The 6,105-nt window shown below is 45.9% G+C and overlaps 1 pseudogene; it reads right to left on the bottom strand.

Annotated features, from left to right (window-relative positions):
* Window positions 1-2,304: 2,304 nt before the first annotated feature.
* Window positions 2,305-2,666, bottom strand: LOC116910296 (annotated as a pseudogene).
* Between the last annotated feature and the right edge of the window lie 3,439 nt (window positions 2,667-6,105).

The following is a 6,105-nucleotide window of genomic DNA, read 5'->3' as shown; positions in this document are numbered from 1 at the left end:
AACGTTTTTGAAGGATTAAATTAAATTTAAAATGCATTTTCAAAAACTTCATAAATGCATTTTTTTCCTTTCTTTTCTGGATGTTTCTTTCCCAGTCCTGGGAGCTTGGACCCCTGAATGGGAGAGACCCAGAATGCTTCTCAGCGAGGGAGGCCATGTCTCTGTGTGAGGTTGCAGAAGCGATGCTTTTCCAGGAACCGGAAGTCCGTGTTGTACCACTGTGGCAGGTTGCAATCTTCTGCCTCCTTTGCCCATATTTTGTTTTCATTTTTAATCTCTGGGAATGGGAGCCCCCTAGGGGCTTCCTCTGCTCTTTCTTTTCTTGCAGCAGAAAATGACAAGGCTCGGGAAGCCAAGAACACAATGCTCCCCCAGGCCTCCAGGCAGGAGCTGCCAGGACAGTGATTTGGGGGCTTTTGTGAGTGATGGGTGGAATGAGCAAAGCCTCAGTGGATTCCAGGCTGCCCATGGCCTGGAGCAAACTGTTTTCCTGTCTCCTGAACAACTTCTTATTTCCTTAAAGGATTCACTGTCTGCAACTGTGAGTGAATTCTCTGCGTGCTGTAACCACAGGTACGGCCTATGGTTGTAGAGGGATTTTTTTTTCTTTTATGTTTGAAGGAATTTGGCAGCCTCTGCCTTCCTTTCTTGATTTTAGTGTCCAGGATGGAACAATCGAGAAGGAGCGGTGAAGCTGGCTTGTGGCAGAGAGACCTCCAGACTTCAGCGGTGATACAATACCAAAGAAATGAGTCTGAGCAGCTAAGCCTCTTTGCAACATCCCAGGTGACTGACGCCATTTTAGCTGAAAAAGCAGTCTGCTAATTGGGAAGTGTGGCTCCCCTACTCTCCATGAGTTTCCGATACCTATCGCCTGATTAGCACTTTCCTCGACTCCGTGGGTGCCCAGCCGGCTCCCAATAAGGTAAGTTTTGAATAGAGATCCCTGCTGGCATTCTGACTTGCGGTCCTCCCAACTGAATGGTGACAACAGAAGTGAGGTTGGAGCACTGGTCATGGCCCTAGCACAACACCAGGCCCTTAGGAAATGCTTGGAAGCAGATGCAGTCTTTAGGGGTTCTCTGCATGCAGTGGTTTATCTCCGCCTTTCCCAAGATGCCTCTGTAATTAAAAAAAAAAGCCTTATATCCAAGTGTAGAAGGGTTTATAAATCCGTCTACAGTGAAAGCACTGGTCTGCCCTTCAGACAGCCTTCTTTGCTCGCAGTGTACATTGGCTTTTTTAGAGGGGTGCTCAGGAGTTAGGCTGTGGGGCCACATAGTGACTCATGGCAGGGTGAGCTGAAAGAGAAGATACCATTTCCAGTGGGACAGGCCTCCACTATCGCCGGACTGGTTATCTTACTATCATTCATGGATGTGCTCATCAAAGGAAGACAAAATCAACCAGAAAGCAAAAGAAACTAGCCCTCCCGACACAAATGGTGGCAGGATTCATCACCCCAGCACATTCCTGGGAGGAGGGAGCTCTAGCCAATCCCTGGGAGAGTTCTGGTGTCATGTGGGGAGGGTGGAGCCCACACAGTTTGCCTGTCCATCTTCACAGGATGGGAATTTCTGACTATCTCACCAACTTGCCTGAATCACAGACTTGCAAAACTTCTCTTGGTGTGAGTGTAGGCTCACTCGAAACTCATCTGTGTGTACGCATGGTGTTTGTATGCCTGTGTTTATGCTTGTATGGAGAGGCGAAGGACAGACATTAGATGTCTTCCTGTATTGTTGTTCACCTTATATTCTGAGACAGGGTCCCTGAACTTGGAGTTCACCAATTTGGTAAAGCGTGCTAAGCAGTGAGCTCCAGGGAAGCACCTACCTCCCCTCTCCAGTGTGAAGATTACAGATGCACCTCCTTTACTTGAGTGTATCTTTGAGGGCACTTTCAGAGAGGCTTAAGTAAGAAGAGAAGTGGGACACCGAACGTGGGTGGCACCATCCTAGGGACTGGAGTCCCAGTCTGAATTAAAAGGGGAACGGAGGAGGCTAGCCGAGTATCAGCAGTCACCCCTCTCCCTCCTGACTGAAGCATAGTGTGATCAACCACTTCATAATCCTGCCATCACAGCTGCCCACTACAGTGGACTGTACCCTCAAACTGCAAGCCATGCTAAACCTTTCTTCCTATTCATTTATTTGGCATGTAACGATTTCTTTTATTAGGCCCAGTATTTTAAATGGTCCCTTCAATTTCTCCATACACAGACAAAACTCTGTGTGACATTTAATATCCCGGAGCTTGACAATTGAATCACAACCCAAAGAAGGAAAAAATCATCCAATCTGCTTAACGAGGTGGTCAATTCATCCACTGTCCCCCAAGAACATGGAGATGAGTATGATAGACGTCTGTCCCCATCTGCACCTTCACAACCACCTGATAACCATTGTTGAGGTCCAGATCTGCAGCACATTTCTTGCCAACTGTTATTAGACATCCTAGAAGACTTTCTTTATCACCTTCTGCTACAGAACTCTGGGCTATATTCTTCTTGGCTATTGCCAGAAAGTGTTTTGATGCTTGAGGGGTAGTGTCACGAAAAGCAAGACACTGGCTGTCCTTAAAGATGATTTTGATGAGGATTTCTTTATGAAGATCGTGTAGTCACTGTGCTGGGCCATTTAAGCCTTGGTAATCTTGTCAGCCATTGTGGCTACTCACACCCCTCTATTTCAGTTGGAAGTTTTTTTGTAGAACCAAGGAAAACAGCTACTGTGGATGCCAATTTTATCTTAGTAAAACTATAAAGCCTTATACTGCTGAACGTAGTTCACACCTTTGATCCAGTACTGGGGAGACTGAGGTACGAATATCATGAGTTCAAGATCAGACTGGGATACTTAGTGGGACTCTGGGTCAAAAACTAAAGTATCAAAACAATACAAAACCAAATCAAACCAAAAATCCCAACTAAATATGAACACAAACAGAAACAAAAAAAAAGAAAGAAAGAATGAAAGGAAGAAAAAAACAAGAAGAAAGAAAAAGAAATTCTACCACAGCACATGTTAACACAAGGGTTTTTTTCTAGAATGTTCATGGCTGACAGAATTGTTTAGGCTTCCATGCAGAACACAATGATGGGCTTCCTGCCTCCCTTTCAGTGTAAATGCACAGTAGTGCAGACTGAGCCTCCTGCCTGCTGACTCTTTAAGACAGCCTGCCTCCTGTCTAGTCAGGAAGCACATTCTGGGAGCCTCTAATGGTTCTCCTGAAGCCTACTCTTTCTCTGCTGAGGTAGTGACATACAGCACCTTCTCCTTTTTCTGCACTTTACTCATGTGCACAAAGCCACCCACACTAATCCCCTGAGGGCTTCAACCCCTCATCATTTCCCCATCCTCCACTTGCAGTTAGTGTCAACTGTTGCCTAACACAAGCAAAGGGCCCGGAGCTATGCCCTAGAGCTTCTACGGGGATCTACACAGCAGCAATGGTTTTCAACTCAGAGGTCTCAACTGAAACTCTGAAGTGGGAAAGTTACATTTCAACAATCTGGGTTCCTCTTCTCTTCCCCTCATTGAAATAAATTTCTCCCCAATCTAGATTCAAATTAAATTTATCCAAGAAACAGTCGAGCTGCCTCTATGTGTACTGAACTCTCTGCAGACTCACAGGCAGCCTGCGTACCTCTCCCATGGAAGACACCCAGTGTACCTCCTGGTTGATGTTTTCACTTTGGTAGGCAGTGATCACAGATCTGGATCCCCCCTCCCCATTCCTGCCAAAGGAAATGGCTATAAGCACCATAAGTATTGGTTGAAGCTTCACATACACCAGCCACAACACCAAAAATAGATGCCACAGGGCTGACCATGATGTCTCCTGCCTTATCCAAGCTACAGTCTACAGACTCGATGATAGCATGGCAGCCTGGGGAACGAAGAGGGACCTGAGCTGAAGAGCAAAGTGGTGCAGTTTATCACTTCAGAGATATCATTTGAAAAGAGGCAGGATGGGTAGGGTGGGGCTGATATACCATCTCTTATATTTATTCTTACCCTCATGGAGTAACCATCCTGAGAATAAACCAGACATCATTTCAGTCTGTTCACCAGGATCAAGTGTGAGCACCACAAGTGGGGTCTTCTCTCATCCTTATTATAAGTGAGGTGGAGGAGAAAACCCCAACTGGCTCTGGCCATGGCTGCCAATACCTACAAAACCCCTATAGTCTTTTTTTGACCTCCTAAAAGGATACTCCCCCTCCCCCCCCCGCCAACATTCACTTCTAAGGCCAAACAAGCCCTTTGTAGAATCAATGAGTTATTTCAGGGCATGTCCTTGGCCCAATACATGAGAGTCAAACCTGTCAAGTTTCTCAAATTTAATCCTTCCTCCACCTTCATAGGGCCCTACGTCAGCCTCAGGGAGCTTTGGAATGGCTTCACACTGCTACTGGTGGTGCTCTCAGATTTCTAACAGAGGTTGATGCCCTGGTCTCTATGATAAAGCTAGGAAGAGACAGAGGCTTACAAACACTGGGCAAAGAACCAGACATCCTCATGACCCCTTCTCTCTCTTGGATGTCCAACGGTTTCTTAAAAATCACTCCTGCTTTGCCATAAGCCTAATGGGGTTCTCTGGGCAAGTCAATAACCGTTATCCCAGTGAGAAATGGATCTCTGTTTTGCACTCTTAACATGTCTGTGCTCCCTGCCTCTTTCCAAGAAAACCAATTCTTGAGGCCCCTCTCATCTTCACTGATGCGGGGGAAACAAGGTGGCCGCAGTCATACTTTTCCACTCTGCCAATCAAACTCCAACTATTCCGGGAGCTTTCTGACTGCTCACCCTAATTCAGGGAACTCTATGCTGTCTACGTGGCCCTTAAGGAAGAAGATGGTCCTTTCACCTTATTTTCTGGCAGCATGTATCCTGTTGACTAACCTACTCCCCTGACTTGCCAGATCTGATTCCAATTTGATTCAAGGGATGACTGCTCCTCTCTTTGTTCAACATGTTCGATCTCATACACTACCCCCCACCGCCCACCTAGCCCTGCACCCAAGAAAAATTCCTTGAGCAAGCAAAGAATTCTCACTCATGGACCCATGTCAACCTAAAAGGATTACAATCTGATTCCACCATATTCCATCTAATCAACTACACTGGGTCATAAAAACTTGCAATTCATGTGCCTTGCTAATTTCCACCCCTGTAATAATAGAAATGGGAGTTAATTTTGAGGACTCAAGGTCAACAATGTCCTGTGACAGATTAATGTCACCCACATACCCCAACTTGGGCAACAAAAATATGTGTTACAATAGACACTTACTCTCACTTCATATGGACCTCTGCCTAAATGGGAGAACGCTCTATAAAAACTTTATGGGCCTGCCACAAAAAGTCAAGACCAGTTACAGCCCGCCTTCACCAGCATTCACTATAAAACCTGTTCTGCATGGAAAGTTACCCACCATATAGACTCTCTTATAAAACCCAAGGACAAGGTATAACTGAGAGGGCACATCAAGCACTCAAAACCCAGCTAAAGAGGGATACAACCTCTTATACCTCTTATATCCTTGGTGTTCAATTGGCAATGGCACTAGCAACACTAAACATTTTTTAATACACACACACACACACACACACACACACACACACACACACAAGAGAGAGAGAGAGAGAGAGAGAGAGAGAGAGAGAGAGAGAGAGAGAGAGATCTCTTATTGTTGTTCATTGGCATACACAACAATTGATTCCCTCTTGTTGGTGAGATGGCAGGATGCCCTAGATGGGATCTGGAAGGACCTGATTCCTTCCTTGAGACAGGAAGGGGTTTTTGTTTGTGTATTCCCACAGGATCAGCCTCAGCCTATCTGGATAGCAGCACACAATGTCCAACATCTCTCTGCCCACCAAGATGATGGCCTGCCTATTGCTAATGGGAAAGGGAAGGAGGACCTGGAAGAGGATGCCTGTGATCGAGAACGAGATGACCTGGCATTTATGATCTGGTGACAAGTGTACAATGCATGTGCCCTCTTCAAGCCCCCTGTCTGCTATTTTAATGGCAGTCTTTGTTGTGTTGCAGGCCCATCAGCCACTGCTCAAGCTGCCCCTAGTTCTTTCCCCAACA

The sequence above is a fragment of the Rattus rattus genome, chromosome 9 (assembly GCF_011064425.1).
Source record: "Rattus rattus isolate New Zealand chromosome 9, Rrattus_CSIRO_v1, whole genome shotgun sequence".
NCBI classification, from domain to species: domain Eukaryota; kingdom Metazoa; phylum Chordata; class Mammalia; order Rodentia; family Muridae; genus Rattus; species Rattus rattus.
This window is presented reverse-complemented; position numbering and strand designations above follow the sequence as displayed.